The sequence below is a fragment of the Schistocerca gregaria genome, chromosome X (assembly GCF_023897955.1).
Source record: "Schistocerca gregaria isolate iqSchGreg1 chromosome X, iqSchGreg1.2, whole genome shotgun sequence".
In the NCBI taxonomy this organism is placed as follows: domain Eukaryota; kingdom Metazoa; phylum Arthropoda; class Insecta; order Orthoptera; family Acrididae; genus Schistocerca; species Schistocerca gregaria.
The window spans coordinates 810,774,146-810,786,605 of record NC_064931.1 but is presented as its reverse complement, the minus strand read 5'-3'; positions in this window follow the sequence as shown (position 1 = coordinate 810,786,605).

Below are 12,460 nucleotides of genomic sequence, written 5' to 3'. Positions count from 1 at the left end.
TTTAATACACATTTATCCTTGGAATAAGATTTTAAAAAATGGGCTCGATGACTGAGTGTCTGGCCACAAAATTACACCAACATTCATAGTAAACGTACACGGAACTAAAATTAAGTGCACATTGAACGGTAACTGAGAACAAATTCTCAGTAACAACACATGGTAACTGTTATCAAAGTGCCGGCCGGAGTGGCCGGGTGGTTCTAGGCGCTACAGTCTGGAACCGTGCGACCGCTACGGTCGCATGTTCGAATCCTGCTTCGGGCATGGATGTGTGTGATGTCCTTAGGTTAGTTAGGTTTAAATAGTTCTAAGTTCTAGGGGACTGATGACCTCAGAAGTTAAGTCCCATAGTGTTCAGAGTCATTTTTTTGTTATGCAACTCACGCACAATGAAACTCACTGAAATCTCCACAAAACACAGTCTCAGTTTTATATGACCACTGATGACCACTGTAATGTTAAATACATGGCAGAGCTCATAACCAGTTACACGACTCATTCAGAAAACTAATCAGTCATACATACGTGTGGCCTCGTGCCTCTCTATCGCAAGGGTGTAGACCACAAAGAACACTCCAACAAATTCCGAAACTTGCGAATTACGTCAGTTCCTATACATGTAAAATATCCTGAGCTAGTCTATAATATCTGAAACCTACTGAGAAATGAATTACAGACTCGGCTAAGCTGAACTTAAACATTCAAAAAATTACTAACATTATGGACTAAAACTAGGTGTTACTTCACCGACGTTTCCAGCGAAGTAAAGTTGGTCGCTCTGTCCTCAATGTCCTACGCCAGATCCACGCGGGGCAGCCGTGCGGTCTAGGCGCCTTGTCACGGTTCGCTCGTCGGAGGCTGGAGTCCTCCCTTGGACGTGTGTGTGTGTGTGTGTGTGTGTGTGTGTGTGTGTGTGTGTGTGTGTGTGTGTGTGGGTGTGTTGAGTAAGTTAGCTTAAATTAAATGAAGTAGTGTGTAAGCTTAGGGACCGATGACCTCAGCAGTTTGGTCTCATAGGACTTACCACAAATTCTTTTCCTGCACCAGACCGGAAGCCGGCACAAACAGTATGCACGTTCTACCTGTGCCAACTTGAACTAAGCGACAGAGCATCGGCCACCGGTGTCTCTGACCCAGAGCAGTTCCTCTTACCTTTACACAAAGGTTGGCCAAGCTGCCTTCAGACAAACTGAATCTAAGGTCAAAGACAGACAGATACTTGAACAGACAATCAGAGGATATAGGTGGGAAAACATAGGGCTACGACGCAAATACTTGACGATTGCATTCCCGTATCAGTTAAACGGTTAATAAGTAGATAGTTAATATGGAAAACAATTTGTATATGAAATACAATTCAGATGTGTTAATATAGCGCTAAGATATCATTGTGGCTGCCAAATACAGCACTCACCTGGTCATCGTGGAAATCCGCCCTGAAAGTCAATGAAGCGATTTATACAGAGACGCTTCAGCGTCTGGTACCAATATCCCCTCCCCCTCCCACCCCCCTTGCTTTTCCATTTGCGCGAATGGCACGAGGAAAGAATAAGTGTGGGTAAACATCCGTATTAGCTCTAATTTCTTCGATTTTCTCGTCGTGGTCTTTCCGGAAGACGTATTGGGAGGCTGTAATATGTTTTCCTACTCTTACCGTAGTTTCTCTCTCGGAATTTCAGTGGTGAATCTCCCTATGATGCTCAACCCCTCTCTTGTAGTGTCTGCCAATGGCGTGCGTACATCTACTGATACAACATGGTAAGAGACCCGGCCTGATGAACATCACCGAAGAATCAATCCAACAAATGTTTTGTAAGCCACTTCTTTCGTGGATGCTTTACTTTAATATTATTCCAATGTTTCTACGCCTGGAATCCGTCTCCCCAGTAATTAATTTCTTTGTTTATTTCACTTTAAATGCTCTGAATTGTTATTCCTGGGCATTTTAAAGAAGTTATTGTTTTCAATGATTTGTGGCTGCCGGTCTCTGTGGCCGTGCGGTTCTAGGCGCTTCAGTCCGGAACCGCGCTGCTGCAGGTTCGAATGCTGCCTCGGGCTTGGATGTGTGTGATGTCCTTAGGTTAGTTAGGTTTAAGTAGTGCTAAATCTAGGGGACTGATGACCTCAGGTGTTAAGTCCCATAGTGCTTAGAGCCATTTGAACATTTTTTTTTTTTAATTTGTGGCCAATAGAGTAATCGTATAGGAGTGGATTTCTTCGTTTCTTTATGCACAATATGTTACACATACTTCCGTTGAGAGTCGAATCTCAGCTCATGCAGCAGTCATCGATCCTCTGCTAATCTTTCTGCAAATCGCTGAAGTTTTTCTGGTGTTGCAGCTTTCTTACAGACAATTGCATCATACGCGAACAGCCTTATTGAGCTCCCGCCGTTGTCCACTACATTACTTACACATAATGCAAACACTAACGGTCCTATGACATTTCTTAGGGGTACTCCTAAAATTACCTGTAAATCTGTTGATTTTGTGAAGTGTTGATTTCTGTCTGCCGGGAATTCTTGAAACCAGTCTCAAATCTGGTTCGATATTTAGTAAGCTCGTACTTTTTCAGTAAACGACAGTGCGGGACAGTATCAAATGCGTCCCTGAAGTCAAGGACAGCTGCGGCGCTCTGGATCTCAAGCGCAAACAGAGCGAACTGAGTTTCGCAAGATCTCTGTTTGCGGAATCCATGTTGACTTTCACAGAACAGGTTTTCCTTCTCCAAACGCATCATAATCCGTGAACGTGAAACGTGCTCCATAGTTCTACAAGAGACTGACGTAGTGTTACAGATCTGTAATTATGTGCACATATTCTAAGAGCCTTCTTGAAAACAGGAGTGACTCGCTGTTTTTCCAGGCGCTAGGTATACACGTAGTTCCTCCTGCGACCTTTTTTTAGTTGTTTTTCGTTCTGTGATCACATATATCAATGTCTGGAATTTCGGCGTTTCTGCGACGACTGAAAGGGATAACGGTATTACAATGTCCCATGGTGAAACAGTTTCGCAAGACCGAATTCAGATTATCAGTATTATCTCTTTTGTTGCTAGCATGGCCACTGGTCGGCTGAATAGATGTTTTCGATTTTCTTAATGACTTCACGTAGGACGAAAACTTCTTCGGGTTTTTAGAAGCATCGTTTGGCAAAATTTTACTTTCACATCCACTGAACTCTTCTCGCGTTGCTCTGCTTATGCATATTTTCGCTTTCTTCAGCTTTTGATTGTTGGCTAGGCTTTGACTTCTCCTAAATGTGTGATGCACTTTTTCCTTTCGTTGTATCTGTTCAACATGGCTATTAAATCACGGCACATACTAGACACAGGAGCACTGGACAATGCTTTTGAATTTTATCCATTTTTGCTCCATATGTTCGTCCTCAGACCAGACATTTGATGTTAACTACTCAGATATTCTGCAAATTGTACCCTGTCACTCTTGCTAAGCAAAAATGTTTTGCTGCCTTTCTTAATATTCCTTGCAACAATCGTAGTCAGTGATGCTATCACAGCTCTACAACCACTCTACGTTAACTAATTCGAAAATTTGAGATTTTTTTCCTAGGATATCTAAGACGTCGCCATGACAAATCGATATGCGGTCTGCTCGACCTAGTTTTCAGGCAAAACATTGAGAACAGCCCTTGTGTCCGGCACCAGGTTTGCTTGCACGAGTCTCCCATTCAGTAGCTGGCAAACTGAAGTCTCTCCCCGTTCGACATAGAATCAACTTAGACCCCTAAGAAGTTAATATTTTGCGTGTCAGTTAATAAGATTCAATGCTTCTTGAGCTTTGAAGCTAGCCACGTTGTAGAGTACCAAAAACACACACACACGCAGAGAGAGAGAGAGATTGTGGCCATGCGGATGTTTAGATACACTGCCTGACAAAAAAAAAACGTGAAGTTCCCAGAAGAAGAGGAAGAAATGCAATGAAGCTTCACAGGCTGAGACGATATGCGATGTTCTACATCTACATCCATACTCCGCAAGCCACCTGACGGTGTGTGGCGGAGGGTACTTTGAGTACCTCTATCGGTTATCCCTTCTACACCAGTCTCGTATTGTTCGTGGAAAGCAAGATTGTCGGTATGCCTCTGTGTGGGCTCTAATATCTCTGATTTTATCCTCACGGTCTCTTCGAGAGATATGCGTAGGAGGGAGCAATATACTGCTTGACTCCTCGGTGAAGGTATGTTCTCGAAACTTCAACAGAAGCCCGTACCGAGCTACGGAGCGTCTCTCCTGCAGAGTCTTCCACTGGAGTTTATCTGTCATCTCCGTAACGCTTTCGCTATTACTAAATGATCCTGTAACGAAGCGCGCTGCTCTCCATGGGATCTTCTCTATCTCCTCTATCAACCCCAGCTGGTAAGGATGTTATTTCAGCAATTACAAAATGAAGTAAAATTTCCAATGAACTAGGCAATAAGAGCCCACTTATCAGTATAAAGTTGCACCCCCTGTGGTCTGAATGCATGCACTAAATAGATTGGGGAGGTTTTTATAAAGCCTTTACATCCTCTTCTGAGGTAATCTGGCTCACATCTATTATAACTGGTCCTTGATACTGAATTTAAAGGGAAAATGTTGTGACCGGACTCGGTGCCAGAGGTGGGAGTCAGGCCACACATGGGTCAGCCAGACCGACGTGCTGAGTGGACCAACACTTATTCCACATCACAGCCTTCAACGGGACGAAACCAGGCTAATTACCAGGAAGTGCTACAGTCCGACCCGCTGCCGGCTACGACAGCCGGTCATTGCCCCTACTCAAGATGATTCGGTTTGACACACAAGCGCCGCCACCACCGCAGAGTCAGCGGGGTGCAGCAGTATTTAAACCTGCCCGAACCATTCCGCCATCACGCTAACATCTGGGCAGTTACGTGACGTCGAGCCTACGCTGCGATGTCGCAGATGGATGTGCCACTGCCGAGACACGAATCGCTGCCTGCCGCACTCTGATAGCTGGAACGAGACGCAGCGAGACGTTCTCGCTGCAGCAGACACCAGCCGCATCTCCCCGACCAGAGAATCCAAAAATTCGGCGTCGGAGCGACAGCATCAAAGACTCGCGGTCAGTGACCGAGAGCCAACGCACTGGAATACGCCGCAATATTCACCTAGCCTGTCATCATTTCTTGCAGTTCTAAGCCTACGATTGTAAACGAGCTGCAATAAAGCAGTTTTTGTAACTGTGATCAGATCTTCTTCGGATGGACACTTCATCCTTCTTTAGCAGAGAATCTCAGCCCACAACCAGAATTCGTAGGAATCCCACTGTAACCAACGGCGCAGTAGACAAGCACCCTCGGCAGCGTTATACCCTGGGACAGAGTGGACGTCCGAGCAGGTACCACTGTTATATCGGAGACAGATCTGGGATTTTGCTCACCACAGGAGCAGCACATCTTGGCGCGAACAGTTCATAGAGACACTTATAATGTATTGATGCGTATTCCCTGTCGTAGAGTGGTAACACAGGAGGATGCAAGATATCAGTGATGTACCGTTTAGCAGTCAGACTTCCCTGAGTCGAGACCAGCAGTGATCTGAAGTCATACCCGGTAGCTCCCTCACCTTGAGGCCAGGAATAATACCGCTGTACCTCACTGAAACATTCGAAGAGCGAGACCTCCCCCACGGTCACAACCATACTCACCAACGAGTCATCCTGGGTATTGCAGAGCCGAGATTCATTGATGAAGACAATGTGACGCTATTCATCGGCAGCCCATGTTCTCCGGTCACGGCACCACTCCAAACGCAGCCATTTGGGTTGTGGTGTTACCGGCAGCCTACGCAGTGGACGGTAACTTCCTTGTCCCGTTGCTGATAGTCCCCTATCCATGGTGAGTCATTACTCAGGCTGTTAAAAGTAGTCCGTTTCTTGTTATCGGTTGGCAGGCGCAGATGTGAAGGGGTTAGATGTGCTTGGTGCGCAGTTCGGTGATCCTCCATTGTGGGGGTCCACTAGCATCACAACGGGTATGGCTGCTCTCACTATCCGATGCAATCCAACACTGGACCACTCTCACATCTGCATGTCCCGCAAATCCGGATGTTGCACGATTCGACCAGCTGGCCAAATAGAGACTCACAATGAGGTCCCTTGCAAAATTTGTAAGGTGCGGATATCATTGTCTCATATGAGTATGAGGAATCTTCCTGCCAGCCGGCCGCCGTGGCCGAGCGTTTCTAGGCGCTTCAGTCCGGAACCGTGCGACTGCTACGGTCGCAGGTTCGAATCCTGCCTCGGGCATGGATGTGTGTGATGTCCTTAGGTTAGTTAGGTTTAAGTAGTTCTAAGTTCTAGGGGACTGATGACCTCAGAAGTTCCCATAGTGCTCAGAGACTTTTGAACCATTTGAACCTTCCTGTCCTTCACTGTGTTCAGTCAAATCTGATGCTGCTCACGTCTATTGCATACACGACAAACATTAATGCACTCTGTAACAGATATAGCAGCCAGCAGAGTACTTCAAATCTCATCATTTACATACCTGCTGATGGTGTGCACGAATTTACATTGACATCAGTTCATCACTTTTTTGGTCAGGCAGTGAACAAAGACGGCGATTTGCACAGAGAAAAACGCCAACGAATGACAATTTTTTCGTCATCGTGGTGAAGTGGCGCAGTGGTTAGTGCACTGGAGTCGCATTCGAAAGGATGGCGGTTCAATGCCGCGTCCGGTCATCCTGATTTACGTTTCCTGTGATGTCCCTACATCGCTCAAAGCAACTGCCGGGATTGTTCCTCTAAAAAGTGTCTGGCCGATTTCCTTCCCCATTCTTTCTAAACCGAGCGCGTGCTCCATCTCTAATGACCTCTCTGTCGCCGGGTCGTTGACTCGTTTTCTTCCGCACGCTTGGTGATGGATGTTTCACCGCCAGGCCGGCACACGGCATCAGACATACAGTTGTGCTATATCAGCCACCACCCACACGGCACACACGGCAGTCCACGTGTTAAACTCTAATCTTCTTTCTTTCTTTCCTTCATTTAGTCATGGTATAACACTGAGTCTTTTTTGCTATTCCATAAAATAAGAAATTCTTCAAAAGTAGTCAACAGTGCTATAAAATGACGCAGGATTGTTGATGGAACTAATGCAAAACTAATTCATCTGTTATGTTAGAAAGTTGTTCACATTTTTTTTAAAATTCGTAGTAAAGTAGTCCTCTGTCTTAGGTCATTTTTTGCTGTTGGGCTGCATCACCTCGTGGAGCAATGCTACAATGCTCGCTACAATGAAAAACAGGCAATATCACAAATAGAGCATGAGCTTAAAGTGCGCGCACAGTCGTCTGACGAGATGAACCTATCGGGTCGGAAACGGTAACGGCGCTGTTTGTTCTCCATTTCAATTTTTCTCAGATTTACGCAACCTGCTGGAAATTCTCCAACTCTTGGTTCCTTTAATAGTTTTAAGGAGAGCTGTTGCCAATGGACGTTGACTGTGCTGTGAACTTTGACACAACCATTTTTTTTTTTCATGAGGTGCCGATGCCTTGTGTTACCCACAAGAGTCTGCTGTCTGTACTGGTATTTTGTTTTCTGTATCTCGCTGGAAGATAGCTTTCATATGCAGTGTAAGTCTGTGGTAATTCATAGTATTTAACTTCCAAACTGAGAGGAACGTAACAAAATATCAGAGTAGGACTCCAGTTCTTTAATCAGTGAAGTGTTTCAATCGTGAAGCTGCCTCTTAACGGCGGACGACCGTACTTTCCCTATCCGATATTCGAATCGCCCCATTATACATTCTAGGTTTCAGTCAGAAAATTAACGACACAGCTTAGTGTTCATGCATTGCGTTATACCATCTCCTTATCCTTGCCAGTGAAAAACTATTGGTAGAGACTTCATCTGCCATCAGGATGCCAAACGTCTGCATCTGAGGATCCAGCTTTCTTTATTAAACAACTCTTAGTTGTGTCACTATTATAAAAGAGATTCCAGCTGAACGCCACCTAGACAGAGACATCACTTAAACGAGAGCTCCTACTGGATATTGATCTACGCGGTATTTTTCTGCGGTGCCATTCAAACTTCAGACCAGTATATTACAAACAGTACAGTTTGGAAAATTCGGAACGTCATCTAAAATTATTTTCTACTATGGCTAAGCATAGTACACATAATAGGCAAAGTGTAGTATTGGTGACAAGTTAGAAATATGTAACTTAGGAACTTATTACATTATGTCAAATGACCAATGGTTCGCGGCATCTTGTGCTGTATTGCCTTGAATGTCTGTGTGTACCGTAGCACGACGTAGCTCCTCTGGTCTTACAGATTTATTCATTACTGCCATCCACACCTGCGTCCGTACCGATTCGCTGCGTGTGGGGTGACGCAAAGAAACGTTGCAACGCTACACTGCTCCCCAATAGCGGAAGGCATGTCAACTATTGACGTGGGAACCTGGACGCGCCTCTAGGCTTCAGTGCCACTTGAAATATTTAGCGGTCGCTAGTACTGGTGCCGGCTCGTCAGCGATTCCGTACATGCCTGTCACACCAGCAACATTTCGTCAGACAGCCCCGTGTCAACCATCATGTGCAAAACAGCAGACCCTGTCATTAACACGCTATCCCAGCGCCTACTCCGTACGACCCCGAGGATACAGTATTTAACGCCTATCTCTGGGAAGGGGGACTGGAGGTAGGCACACAGTCAATATCAGTATCATTAGAGTCAGAGCATTAGCTCAGTTGGGAGAGGGTGGGAGGGACAATTACACCTGGAACGAACACAACACGTAATGACTTCGGGCGCAGATTCTACATTTACATCAGCATCTACAGTGTGAGTCAGGAGGAAAGTACACGCTTTGAGGGGTTATCGTAATGGTGATTCTGAACAAAAGACTTCAAATAAACATACACCCTTTTCTTAACCGTATTTGACATACAGCTGTTTGAAAATCACAGACGTAAGTCTCATATCCTTCTTCACCGGCGCTCAAGTGCGAATACAACCAAAGCAACACTAGGCCACGAATTGTTGTCTTCATTAATCATTTTAATGCGTGTGGTTCGCTATTACTAGCAAGCTCATTGCTTTAGTTGTTTTAGACAACCGTCTTAATGGGGTAAGGTAACCTGATTTCCTTGAAAATGTTTTATCGGAATACTTAGAAGATATTTCTTTGGCAACACGACGTCGTATGTATCTCCAGCACGACGGAGCTCCTGCAAATTCCGTACGGCCAGTGACACAGTACCCCACTGAAACGTATCCTGGGCGTTGAATCGGTCGTCGTGAAATCATTTTTTGGCACCGAGCTTCCACGGTCTTACTCCAATAGATTACCGTATATGAGGTCGGCTTAAGAACGAAGTCTAGACGCACAGAATGGACACAAAGAGGAACTTCCAGCTCGTATTTTACACGCGTGTGCTCAACTAAAAGACAGTACAATGAGCTCAAATTGGCAACATAGCAACTATCTACAAGAGCTGCAAAATGCGCTGCTGTTGACAGTGGGCTTTTTAAACATCTTTTGTGAGGAAATACACACAAATAAACAAAACGTTAGGCCACAGTGTTTCATTTACTATAAACCGCATTCAAATGGCTCTGAGCACTATGGGACTTAACATCTGTGGTCATCAGTCGTCTAGAACTTAGAACTACTTAAACCTAACTAACCTAAGGACATCACACACATCCATGCCCGAGGCAGGATTCGAACCTGCGACCGTAGCGGTCGCTCGGCTCCAGATTGTAGCGCCTAGTAGTCGCGCGGTTCCGGACTGAGCGCCTAGAACCGCTAGACCACCGCGGCCGGCAGTTTCCATTAGTTTCCTCGGAAACATAGCAACAAGACATACGTTCATATGACTTTTCTTGTACAGAATCACTATCACCCCTCAAAACATGTACCTTCCCTCTTGCCTTACCTTGTATACTCTGTAAACTACTGTGAAATGGTTTAGCAAGGGATACGTCCCTTGTACCAATTATTGTGGCATTTTTCCGTTTCAGTCGCGTATGGAGTGCGAAAAGAGTATATGCTTAAATGATTCTATGCATGCTGTAATTAAACTACTTTGATCAGTTCCTATGGAATGAATAAGTAGGACGTTTTAGCGCATTCGGAGATCCCCCTTAATACATCTTGAAACGCTAGGCTTTCACTGGATAACTGGCGTCTCCTTGAGCGACAGCCAATTCAGGCGTTTCAGCATTTCCATGACGCTCTCACCAATAGTATAGCCCTTATATGAACACGTTTATTATCCCCTGTCAGTCCTATTTGGCATCAGTCACAAATACTTGGGAATATCCTAAAGAGTTTTGTAATTAATCTCCTTTTTAGACTGACAGCTCCTTCCAAGCTTCCTACCAATGATCCGGCAAATCTGCCGCCTACTTTAGCTAAGAATGAGACCAGGTGATCGCCCCATTTCATATTTCATGAATATTTGCTCAGTTTTTCGAGGCAATCACTGTTTCAGTGGCAAGAGGGGAAAAACTGTAGAAAAATGTTAAAGGTCTCTTGTTAGTCTTAGTCACTGCTAGGACTTTTATTCGTCGCTTATCACTTCTTTCATCTGTGACGATATTCGTCAATGGGAAAAGTGCCAAGTTACATAGTCGTTCGGCGTCAACGTTTAACTGTATGTCCCCTGTAAGTGGCTGCTTAAAGTATTTCAAAGATTGGAGGAAGCAAGAGCATACCACCTCAGATCCGATCATGCCCAATAAAGCACCCAGTTGTTGAAACTAGTTTTCGCGCTGATAACTGTCGTACCTTCTATTTTCCAGACTCTAGCATGTTCTCACATGTCTTCGCTATTCGTGAACCCCCACTGGCGGCCCAGAGATCGCCAGCTGGAGTGCACAGGGCCGTTTTAAGGCAGGAGCGACAGAAGGGGGCACTAAGGGGGCCTGGCGTAGAGAGGCGAGAAATCTGTATACACAGTGCATCAAAAACAGTAGCTAAAACTTAAACAGTTGAAAATATACAACAGTGGCAGTAGAAACTTTCCAACAAGCATGGGTCAGTAAATGAGATTTGTGCGTGATAACTGTGAATATGTTATTATGAGTCGCCACTGGCTTCATTGTGAAATATTGTCCTAGTTACTGCAAATTTATTTCTAATGTAATCTTCTCGATTAAGTATCCATATAATTAGGCTCAAATTTCCCCAAATGCCTACGTTAACGAGAAATATAAGGGGTGATTAAAATGTTTCCGCTTTAGGGCGTTCCCCCAGCGTGCGTGCAACCCAGCGCGACTCTGATGCGAATGTACAGAGTGGCCAGAATTAGTCTGATAAGCTTTTAAGGGTGTTGCAGGGTAGGTTGTGCTGAGAATCAACTGTTAAGAAAAAAATCGATATTTCGCTCGGTTTTCGAGTCAGTTAGTGTCGAAGTTAGCCAATGAGACCTATACGCGTGGAAATTCAAGCTCCTCGCCAGACACAGTTACTGTCAGTTGCTCACATAACTAGATGATAACGCATGAGCCTGCTCGGTTTCGATCCTTACTACCGCACAATGTGCAATTATTGTTTCGCTCTCTCTTGTACAGTTTTAGGTGACCAAACGAATAATGTTTGGTCACGCCGTCTCTGACGGGTCGCTTGAATCTGCGCAGGCAACGGCCTAATTGGCTAACTTCAATGTTAATTAAATCGTAAACGACGCACTATATCGAATTTATTCCTCAACAATTATTTCTCAGTGCAGCCTACCCTGCAACAACCTTACAAGCTTTTTAGACTGTTAATGAACAACCTGTATGAATACCGACATCTAAGGAATAAGTCAGTGTGACATTCGAACGGCAACTTTTGATCGCTCTTTATAGGACACTGCTTCAACACGTTACATGTGATGAAAGGAGATTTCCAAAACTCAAATCGATAAAGATCTGCTTTAAGTCAACACGTCCTCAAGAACGATAATTTGGACTATCAACTTCAGCCACGGAAAGCATTCCTTCCAGTCAATGAATTTAGACTCAATCTTGAAAGAATTTGCGACGTTAAGGGCTAGAAAACTAGAAAAACTTGCACATAATGTTTTTATCCAGTCGTAAACGGTCAGTACATACTCTAAACAACTATACGAATTAAAGGTGACTTAATGATACAATATTTCTCTTTCGTACAACACACAATTTTGTGTTTCCCTTTTCAGTTGCGTACATAGAAAATTTGACGATGTTTATTCAATTTCAACCAATTTCATGGCAAATTTTATAAAATTTAGCTCCATACTGGTGAGTCTCCCTCACATGAAAGTTACAAATAACACAGTTAAGCAATGTGTTATGCTGAAGTCAGAAAATTGGATGATACTTTTTGTATTTCAGACTCGCTTTTTCCAATACAAAGCGAAATAATTTGTAAATTATGCCGGCCCTAGTGGCCGTGCGGTTCTAGACGCTACAGTCTGGAGCCGAGCGACCGCTACGGTCGCAGGTT